We start from the raw sequence: 11,924 nt of genomic DNA on the forward strand, positions 1-11,924 counted from the left end.
CCGTCTTAAACTAAACTATACTCTGTCTGTCGCTACACTCTGACTATCTGAAGGAGCACTGCATATGTGACCCGATGTGTTACTGCTATATTAAAGGCCAGTTTCCTCTTTTATTAATTTAAATATGCAGCAGTGAGAAACTGACATACTGTGACCACACTTAAGCAGGATGGTGCAGGTCTTAATTCAGTCACTGCACAGTCACTACACAGTCATGTGACTACCAGACTCACCCTAAGTCATGTGACTACCAGACTCACCCTAAGACGTTTACTGAACATTTCACATGTCCATATTTAGTATATGGATGTTGATTTAAAATGATTACACTGATCTGCAGGAATTTCTTAAGTAAAACAGCTCCATCACACACCTGCCTGCTGCATCATCAGATGTTAGATCTGTTCATTATAGAGAGGAAAAAGTTATGAGTTAACATATTTTTTTCACAGAACTAATAAACATTTATGGTTACATTTTGTCATTACCATTTAAAAATAAAATATTGCTGCTAAAACCACAACACAGCCTCTGTTCAACAAAATGATAAATTAATACAATTTATTTCAAGATAGTTAAAAAAAATATATATAAATAAAAAATATATATATATATATATATATATATATATATATATATATATATATATATATATATATATATATATATATATATATATATATATATATATATATATAATTATACTGAACTGATTTGCTTGTTTGGATACCTATTCAGTTTCTATAATAACAGATCTGACCGTAAGTTACAAGCTATTTTTATAATAATGCTTTTCTCATCATACAGAATGGTGTTCTGCTGTTTTCACACCTCGAACACAGGAAGCTACTACAGTTTGGTCTCTTCCTTTACTGGCAGCTAAGCAATTACTACTATTACTACTATTACTATAACTTTTTTTTCTGCATACAAGCTAACCATTATTAACAAAAAAAAAAAAAAAAGCAACATTGACCAAATGGAGGCACAAGGCTGCTCCAATATATTCAGGAGCAATGAACTACACCTGGCCCTCTGTCTACTTAAAGCTGTGAGTTTTAACGATTGTGTGTAATGTGTTGACTCACACTACACATTTTTATTTGCCTTCCTGTATTGTCTGCTCACTTTATGTTCAAACAAATAAGGATGATCTGAGTGCTTACAATGTAAATTAAAACGGTACCTTTAAATGCATTTAAAAAGTTTGTTCTGCTGTTGTAAGGTTGAAATTGTAGGTATGTGTGCATGATGGTGACTTTATGAATGTCAGAGCATGGACCCACTTACATTGCAAGGCAACGACCAAAAACTCTGAGGAGCCAGAAATTTATCCAATCATTCAGGTGATTAACCAGGTGCTAATACGCTGCTCACACTGCATGTTAAATAACAACTAATCATGCCAGAAATCCCACTCTCATTCTCTGTACATGTAATGTACACTTGTTATCCTGTACATGTAATGATGCGGTTCTTGCAAAGGGCAGAGTAAACATCCTCCACTTTTCAGAATGGGCAGATTTACAGGCGGTTATGCTGTGGAGTTCTGGACACGCAGAGCCGCGGTTATCTAGATGCGTGGTTGCGATGTGACACCGCCGTAATAGCAATCAATGCAGACACGCTGCACCTGGTGGCATGTCTATTTTAGCATCCTGATATCTGTGCACTTTGTGCGTTTAATTAGATAGCACCCATAAAGGCGTCAGAGTAAAGACCCTGTCTCAGTCTTCCTAAGATCCTGCAGGAGAGAAAGCGGCAGGCCACCCCTAAAGCATGTTCTCTCAGTTTGTGTAAATAGGCCCATTTAAACCTAAATAAATAAATCATCTGTAAAGATGAATGCCCCGAGAAGATCAGCCTTATTTATGACGATAAAAAAAAAAAAGTATATAGAATACCTTGCTGGTTTAACAACTTCAGACTAGTGTATTTGGGTTTTTGGATATGTCAGGTAAAACAAAAGTTATCATTACTTTTATAAAAGGGTATATTTTACCACTACCAGAATATGGAAATTAATTATTTTTGTTTTCAGAGCCCCACTATCTCTAGGAGACAGTGGACCTCTGTTTATTTTATGTTTTTAGTTTTCTTTTGTTTCCTTATCAGTTTACTAATTAATAATCCCACACTATCTCACAATGGGAAGGTCTTCCCCTGTGTGTCATAGGCACTCTCCCAAACTTAGCCAAACCCTATTTCCTTGACCCCTCAGAAACCAGGCATAAGGGCTCTTATAAATATTATTACATTTTATGGTAAGGCTCTCTAATCCACACCAAGCCTGGAGCCATGGTTTGATCTTTGACACATGAGAAGCACACTTCCCCTCTTTCTCTCTCTCTCTCTCTCTGTCATTGAGACAAAATAGATTTTCACAGCTGCGTCATTACCATCTGCCTGCACTCTCTCACGGTTTGTGAGTGTCTGTGTTGCAGCTTTTTGGAGTGTTGAAACAGAATAATAAGTGAAAAATTAAAAACTCAGTGATTTTGATATTGGTTAACAAATGTATTGATTAGTAGCTGTGTTGCCTATTTTTTTATGTGTAAGGTGTGTAGAGGACACTCATTCTTCTACACAAACAGCTACAAACCATGACCTCAGTTTGGGTAAAGGCACATTGACATGCTGGAACAGCTTCTGGCCTCTTAGTTCTAGTAAAGAACCAAATAAACGTTACATAGTGTTTCCTTTAAAAACAAAAACAAAACTGCTTGTTCCTGAGAAATCCAAACTCATAACACAGATCTGTCCTGAAGACTCTCCCATAAGGCAAAATTTATTCTTACAAAGTTTATATTAAAGTAAATCTCTGCCCTTTTTACATACTTATGTGGGTGAGTAGTGTACAAGAGAGTGTCTGTGTGTGCATCATACAAATCCAGATCCAACACATTTATTTAAATACCCGAATGTTGGTTGCGCCGCGTGCCGAATTGCGGCATCTCGTGGAAAAAAAACTTGCATTCTTAATGGCCACATCTGTATACTAGTCTCCCTCTGCTCTCTGGACCTGTCTGACTTATGCCTGTGCCAAACTTGTGGTTAGAGATCTTGTCACATGGATGCCCCGTGTGTCTCTTTGATATGCGTCCGGTGTCCCTGGTAGTACCAAAGCGACAGTGGCAGGGTCACTTAGGTAGGCTTGCATGAAGTTCCAGCCCTGAACTATCGAACTGTCAAGTCCTCCAACACCAGTCAAGGCCATAACCGTCTTTTAGGTAGAGAGAACCATCCCCAGACACCTGACGCATCCCAAAGAGACACACTATTTGACGAGATCTGCAACCAGAAGCGGGGCACCAGGATGGGTCAGACAGGTCCGGAGGGCAGAGGGAGTTTGGATCACTGGCAGCTCAGCTTAAATGATTAAGATCATTACCCCAAATATTTATTATTATTATTATTATTATTATTAATAATAATATTTATTAAATAATATATTTATTTTTTATTATTATAACAAAATTTATTAAGTCGTTTATTTTTTCCTATGTAAAAAAGCAATTGCCCTATGTGACTAATATGCAGTAAAATAATAAAAAAAAAAAAAATATATATATATATATACTTTTTTTTACAGCTAAGTACAGTATAAAAGTCCCACTAAAACATAAGATGACTGACAGGCTGAGTCTCTGTACTCTCTATAGGGAACTAAATGTGCTGCTGCCAGAAAATGAAGGTTGAGGAAGTTACACATCAGAGCCACAACATCATCAGTCACTTCTTGTGTTCAAAGTGTAGGAACATTTAAACTGCAAAACTCACACACACCCCAACTGTACAAGTTAAAGTGCAGCAGTTATATTAATACAAAATAATGTTAGAATTGTTTTGTAGAAATGTACACGTTGAACTTACATTGAAGACATTAATCAAATAAATTTTTTACAAGTTATACACATTTCAGTAGTATACAGTATGTTTTATATTATTATTATTATTATTATTATTATTATAATTGTTGTTGTTGTTGTTGTTTTATATAATATCATTCCACAAAGCTGTTAGACTGTTTACCTGATGCTGATTTACTGATCTAAGGTTAGTGTCAACCACTGTCCTCTTTCACACATCAGTGTGAGAAAAAAACAGCTCACAGAAACAACTACATAAACACACCCACTATTGTATAGGAAGCCTGACTTTAATTTAATACAAACTTTATGAATTTTATCTTTATGGGAGAATAATAATAGCGAGGGGGAGGGGGGGTGGTCGGGGGTGATAAGCATTTCACTGCAAATCGTACTGTGTATGACTGTGTTCGTGACAAATAAAATTTGAATTTGAGCGAGAGTGGGAAGTCCAGGTCTGATCTACAGACATGCAGTGTGAGCAGGTCCATTTGCTAATATTCCACAGCAGTGTTTCACACACACAGAGTACACTTGGCCCCAAGTAAACTGACGGCTGCCCAAGTATATTTGCGCATCCTTTAAAAAATCTGTCCAGGAGAAGAATGGCATCATCAATCGATTAACTAATAACGGACAGTTTTCTCTCACAATACCGCTCCTGTACCTGTTTATATCTCATTTTAGTGGACGCAGGTCAATTTGTTGCTAATAATACTTAGCTTCTATGGACAAGAAGGCTATTAGTTTCTGTCTCTCAGTAAAGGAAGAGACCGAACTGCAGTAGCTTCCTGTGGTCAAGAGGGTAAAGCAACACAAGACCATAGTGGAATATGTGGCGTGTGTTATTATACAAATGCCTTCAGCTTGAACTACAGTCAAAGTATCCTGGATGTGTCGCGCTGGATGTTCAGTGAACATTCAGTATGATAAATATTCAGTAATAAAACAGTGCTAAAATAAACTGCAGTAATTCATCATCGTCTTGTTGAACAGAGACTGTAGTGCTTATACACCGTAGCTGTAGCAGCATTTGTTTTAAATATTCCTGACAAAATGTAACTATAAATGTTTATTACTTCTGTGAACGTCTCTGGTTACTTTGCTGTAACCCTGTTTTCTGAAAAGGTGGGAACGAGATGCTGCGTAAATAACACTATGGGAATATCTTTTCTTGTTGCCGGTTGTGACGCAAGTGTGTACCAAACACGCCAAATTAGACGCACCTGCAGGTTATAAATATGAGTCCGGCAACATTCCTCAGATTGATTTGTCTGAATAGACGTCCGGTCACGTGGGCAGTGCGGCATTGGGACGCAGCGTCTCGTTCCCGCCTTTTCAGGGAACAGAGTTACAGCAAAGTAACCTGAGACGTTACCTTTTAAAGGCTACACTCAATGCTGCGTGAAAACGCTATGGGAACGAGAGTACCAACATCGCCGCACTGCAAATGTCTGGACCCCTGAATTGTGTAGCATGTGCGCACAAGGCTGAGAGGTCTCAGAACTACATCTGGGAAGCTGACTCGAGGACTCTTTTTCAGATTCAAAATTTTCCTCAGTATGAACACAAAATAATTCATGTTTTTTTTTCTGTCAACATCATTTGATTTGCAAATAAATATCCATTCTTGCCATTCAGGCTTGCAACACATTTCAAAAAAAGTTGGGACAGTACAGCATTTACCACTTTGTACAGTTCCCCTGTCTTTTAACAACACTTAAAAGATGTGTAGGCATTGAAGAAATCAAGTGACTAAGTGTTGCAGGTGTTAGTTTGTCCCATTCTTCCTGCAAACAATGTTTTAGGTGCGCAACAGTATGGAGTCGTCGTTGACGCACTTTTCGTTTCAAAATGCGCCAAACATTCTCTATAGAAGACAAATCAGGGCTGCGGACAGGCCAGTCAAGCATCTGCACCCTCTTCAAAGCCATGCCTTTGTTATGGGCACAGTATGTGGTTTGGCATTGTCTTGCTAAAATAAACATGGGCGTCCCTGGAAAAGACGTTGTCTTGAAGGCATTTGTTCCTCCAAAACTGAAATATACTTATCAGCATTGATGGTGCCATCGCAGAAGTGCAAGTTACCTTTGCTGAAGGCACTGACACAACCCCATACCATGACAGACCCTGGCTTTTGGACTTGTACCTGAAAACAGTCTGGATGGTTCTTTTCCTCTTTGGTCCGCAGCACACGGCATTCAATTCTTCCAAAAAAGATGTGAAAAACCGATTCGTCTGACCACAATACACGTTTCCACTGCACAATGGACCATCCCAGATGCCTCCGAGCCCAGAAAAGTCGACGGCGCTTCTGGACACTATTTATGTAGGGCTTCCTTTTGGCACAGTACAGTTTTAGCTGGCATTTCCTAATGTAACTACGTACTGTAGTGCTTGAGAGTGACCTTCTGAAGTAGTTTTGAGCCTATGCAGTTATATCATTTATTGATGAATGACAGTTTTTAATGCAGTGCCGCCTGAGGGCTCGGAGATCACGGCCATTCAGTTTAGGCTTGCTCCCTTGGCCTTTGCGCACGGTAATTTCTCCAGATTCCCTAATTCTTTTCACTACTGTATGTTATGCACTGTAGAGGGAGAATTGCTCAAATCTCTTCCTACTCTATCTTTCTTTGAGAAACGTTTTTCTTCTTCATTTCAAAGATTTTTGCCCACACTAGGTGACAAACTGGCGATCCTCTGCCCATTTTTGCTCCTAAAGGAGTAGGCCTTTCCTCGATGCTGCTTTTGTACCAAATCATTACCTGTTAGCATCACCAGTTACAAATCACATCATTATTTAGTTATTATACCTCATTACTCCCTCTGAATTGCCCCTGTCCCAACCTTTTTTAAAATGTGTTAGAAGCCTGAATGGCAAAAATGGATATTTATTTACAAATCAAATGATGTTGACGGAAAAAAAACAGGAATTATTTTGTGTTCATACTGTCTGCAATGAAATACAATTTAAGGAAAATTTATAACTTGCTTTTTTTCTTATTTTATTTACATTTTCCTAACATTTCGCTGGAGAACACTGCTCCCCGAAACACCATAGGTGGCAGGATTGAACCAAGGCCTCCTGAGGGTACCAGGAAGGAGTATGTATTCCTTATTGGAATTTTTACGCACCCCTCCCTGTGAGAGACACCCCCATGGTCCTGGGCACGTAAGCCTCAGGACTCCTTTTTAGAGGAGATGATGGATGGTCCTCAGGTCTGGCCTCCTTGAGTGCTCGCCACACTCTCCTTTTGCGCTTCACGCCTGGCGAGAACCGGACCTGGTCGAACTGGGTGGCCGACAGTCCCAACCCCTGAACACAGCGGGGAAAAACCTCACAAAGGCCTGCTCGTAGAGCTTTGCCTCCCGAAACCTAGTGGCGGCAGTGTTTACGGCATCGTCAAAAAGGCTGGAAGGCGAGATAGGAGCGTCAAGGAGGAAAGCCCGATCCCTGTCCTTGATGCCCATAAGGTTAAGCCACAGCTGTCTCTCTGTGGCGACCATGACAGTCATAAAACGGTCGATAGCACGGGCCGTCTGCTTGGTGGCATGGAGAAATAAATCTGTGGCTCGGCGTAGCTCCGCAAACGCTGTGTCGGCGATAGACCCACCAGTGGTCAGATCTCTCAGTAGGTCAGCCTGGTATGCCTGCAAAGCCATGGTGTGCAGGGCAGCACCAGCCTGACCCCCTGCCTGAAAAAGCTTTTCCCACCAACGATGTTAGTCTACACGGCTTGGTGGGGAGTGTGGATTTTTTCAGGGAGGATGAGCTCCCAGGAGAGAGATAGCCCACAAGTGTTTCTTCAATCTGGGGCATCATCATAAAAAATTTAGCTTTTGCATCAACAACATTGGAACAAATCAATGTCAATAGCACAAAAACACGGGATGAATACGGCTTATTCCATGAATGAGTTAACTCTTCATGGAGGTCACCAAAGAAGGGGAGGGGCCATCATTGAGGACCCTCCTCCGGCCACCTGACAGAAACCTGTTTTATCCAGAGGCATCTCCTGTATAACTCTGCCATCTTTCTGGTGAGTAATAAGACACTTTCTATTTTTGCTTTCTTTTTGCTTTGAAAAAGTGCTTGCACACACGCACACACAATGCAGTTCTTGAAGACAAAAAGGATGTTTCCGGTTCAGTCCTATTTATAGCCAACATTCCAACACAAAACCTGAAACAAAGTCCCATGGGTGAAAGATACGACTTCTTATTTTAAAACCACATCGCTAGAGGTTTTTAATCTTTAAACGGTCGTTTATGTAACTTCCATCTCTATAACATATTAAGCTTTTTATTAGTTTTAACGTTCTATTTATTTAAAATTTCCTCATGTATAAGGTTAACAATTTATTAATTAAATGTAAGTAGTGTAGGGATAAACAGGGCTTCCCAAAGAGAGCAATATCGACCACATTCCAGAGCCCCCTCTCTGCATGTCGCTATCCCGATAATTTTATCTGATCTGCGAACATAAAGGAGCATCTGTAAAACGATGTTGCAGGAAACTTCACAAGGCATGGGACAGGAAGTTTGCTGTGCATGGAGCCACGCTAAGACTAGATGCCTTAAAGTAAACCCCAAAAACAAAGGAGTGAATCTGCGATTATCAGTCATTTTTTGACTGGGAACAACAAGTGTGCAAAAGTTGAATTAAACACAAGAAATTGCTTGCAAATTAATATAATTTGTTGATATAATCTTTGTGGACAAAGACATAGAATCTTATGTTAGTTTAATTAAATTAATTCAATTTTTTAGAGATAAAACATTTAAATCAGTCAAATTTGACTGGAACACTACATAAAGGTTAAAAGCATCTACAGTCTCAGATATTCACCATAATCTCCACACACTCAGAAACACACTGAAATGCTGAAACAATAATCTATAACTGCCTGAATTACTGCATTTCTGCATGTGGAAACACTTTGACCATGCAAACTTAAGCACTTACCTGTGTGTGGTGCTGCATCTGGGTCTCTCTTTGTGCCAGTGGTCGTGACCTCTAACAGCATCTCTACTTTCATAGAAATCCACCACTGTTTATCTTTGTTGAAAAGATTGCTGAGGCATTTTTAACCTACTGTATAAAAGACTTACTAACACACAAAACTACTGTCTCTCTGCCAGTGATTTTAAAAAAATAAAAGCTTATACATAAGAAAATAAATATGAATAATATAACAGATATGGAAATATAGAAATAGAAATTTGTCAAAACAGAAATTTAGAAGTATAGAAGTTTGAAATGGCTCTGGTGTGCAAATATGCATAAAAACTGACTTCGTAAGTGTCTTATTTAAATTATCGAGTTATCGAAAGCTGTCCACTCTCTCCACTGGGCTCCTCGTACAGTAGTTCCTCTCCTGGTTTGTACTAAAGTCCACTATCAGCTCCTTTGTCTTGCTGACGTTCAGGAGGAGATTGTTCCTCTGGCACCAGTTCTCCAGATTTTCAATCTCCTCTAGGTAGGCCGACTCATTGTTGTTCGTGATCAGGCCCACCACGACAGTGTCGTCAGCAAACTTGATGACGGTGGTGGAGTTGGTAGTAGCCACGCAGTTGTAGGTGTACAGAGAGTACAGCAGGGGGCTCAGAACACACCCCTGGGGGGCTCCAGTGCTGAGAGTGAGGGAGGCTGAGACATGTCCCAGAGTCCCAGGTGCTCCAGCTTGGTGGTGAGTGTGGAGGGAATTATGGTATTAAATGCAGAACTGTAGTCGATAAAGAGCATTTTTACATAATTCCCCCTCTGAGGGTCCAGGTGAGTGAGCGATGTATAAAGGAGATGAGAGATAGCGTCATCCGTAGAGCGGTTTGGACGGTAAGCGAACTGTAGTGGGTCCAGTGTGTCTGGTAGGGAAGAAATGATGAAGTCTCTGACCAGGCATTCAAAATACTTCATCACTACTGAGGTGAGGGCTACAGGGCGATAATCGTTGAGGGAAGCAGGTTTCTTCGGAACGGGAACAATGATGGACTCTTTGAAGCATGTGGGGATCACCGACTGAGAGGTTGAATATCTCAGTGAACACAGGTGCTAGCTGGTCTGCGCAGGCTCTGAGGATACGGCCTGAGATGCCGTCTGGTCCTGCTGCTTTCCTGGTGTTCACTTTCTGGAAGGTTCTCCTCACGTCATGCCCGGTGATGATGAACGCGCTTCCGGTGCTGGAAGTGTCTTCCTGTCTGCAGCCGTTAGTGCAGCTAGCATTAGCATCACTAGCGTCTTTAGCTGCAGCCTCGAAGCGAGCATAGAAGGTGTTCAGCTCGTCTGCCAGAGTCACGGATGTTGGTGCTTTATAATCCGTTATTGTCCTTAGTCCCTGCCACAGGCTCCTAGAGTAACTCTGTTGGAGTTGTGACTCTAGTTTCCTTCCGTAGTGCTGCTTCGCCTCTTTCACCGCCTTCCGGACGTTGTATGACGCAGCCTTGTACGGTTCCATGTCCCCCGACACAAGTCCCGTGTTGTAGGCAGCGGTGAGAGATCTCAGAGCGTCGCGAATGGTTTTATCCACCCACGACTTCTGGTTGGGAAACATTCTAATATTTTTTTTCTCCACAGTATAATCTGCTAGTTTCCCGATGAATCCCACAACCGCTTTTGTGAACACGCTGACGTCATCATCGGAGCTGTTCCTGAACATGTCCCAGTCTGCGTCAGCGTGCTGACTGTTTCAGCCTTTGTTTGTATTTTGGCATGAGGAAGATGGCGGCGTGGTCAGATTTACCAAACGGAGGGCGAGATTGTGCCTTGTAGCCGTCCTTGACAGTAGTGTAACAGTGCTCCAGTGTCCTTTCACCCCTGGTGGGGCAGGTGATGTGCTGATAAAAGTTTGGTGCTGCGCATTTAAGGTTGGCACTATTAAAGTCCCCCGCCACAATAAGCGTCCCGGTGTTGTGTCTGGTGTTGTGTGAGTGCCTCATGCAGGTCGCATAAGGCAGTGTTCGTGTCCGCTTGTGGTGAAATATAAACGGCGCTAATTATGACCGATGTAAACTCCCGAGGAAAGTAAAAAGGACGACACATGATGGACAGTAGTTCCAGATTTAGTGTCCAGGAGCATGTGAGAGGAACAACGCTCGCGCTGTTGCACCAGCTGCTGTTCACTATTAAGCACACGCCATCTTCCCTTGACTTCCCCAAGTCCCGCATCCTGTCCATGCGGTTCAATTTGGTTTACGAGTGTTTTAAAATATGAGTCTGCTTTTGGGACGAATTATGCTCGTTATACAAGGTTCCCCTGTATTTTTCTCTTACCATTATTCTGGTACAAGTTAATTTTGAGTTCATCAGTCCAAAGAATTTGGCAAAGTTTTCTAGCAAAGTCTGTTCTTGAGCATTACCAGTGGTTTGCACCTTGTATTAAAGCATCTGTATTTATTTCATAAAGTCATCACTTGACTGTTAATTTTGACAAAAACACACATATCTCCTTAAGAATGTTCTTGAATTGACTAGATGTTTTGAATGGGCTCCTTTTCACCATAGAATAAATAGGATAGAATTCAGCAGACAGTAACCATTAGAAACAGTAATCATTATACTAACCACATTCATTACACATTTTCATAAAAATCATTAGCAACTCCAGCTAATTATTACTATAACGTAGCCAATAATAATGCCCACGATAAACTACAATAAAAATAATAATAAACCTTAGTTCTAATCATTTATGTCTATTTCTAATCAAGTCACCTAAAGAATGTTTATCTTCCATAAAGACAATATTTATTTATAAAACAAATATAAACAAATATTTGGGGGCAGAAATTAAATATACAGTGAAGGAGTAAAGTTCAATGCAGGAGATTTTTTTTCTTTACTTTTTTGCTAGCCAATAGAAAGATCCATAGAGCAGAGGGGAAGATCCAGGGTGCTTAAAATCCAGGGTGCCATGAAGCAGTACAGACTCTAGTGAATTACCGTGTGTTACGGCAGACAACAATCTGGCCTTTCCTATTGTTTTAGGCTTGGATTTTATTAATTAAAACACAGATCAAACTTATTTTAGGAGTGGGTGTGTTGCCTGGTGAACATTA

The sequence above is a fragment of the Clarias gariepinus genome, chromosome 20 (genome assembly GCF_024256425.1).
Source record: "Clarias gariepinus isolate MV-2021 ecotype Netherlands chromosome 20, CGAR_prim_01v2, whole genome shotgun sequence".
Taxonomy (NCBI): domain Eukaryota; kingdom Metazoa; phylum Chordata; class Actinopteri; order Siluriformes; family Clariidae; genus Clarias; species Clarias gariepinus.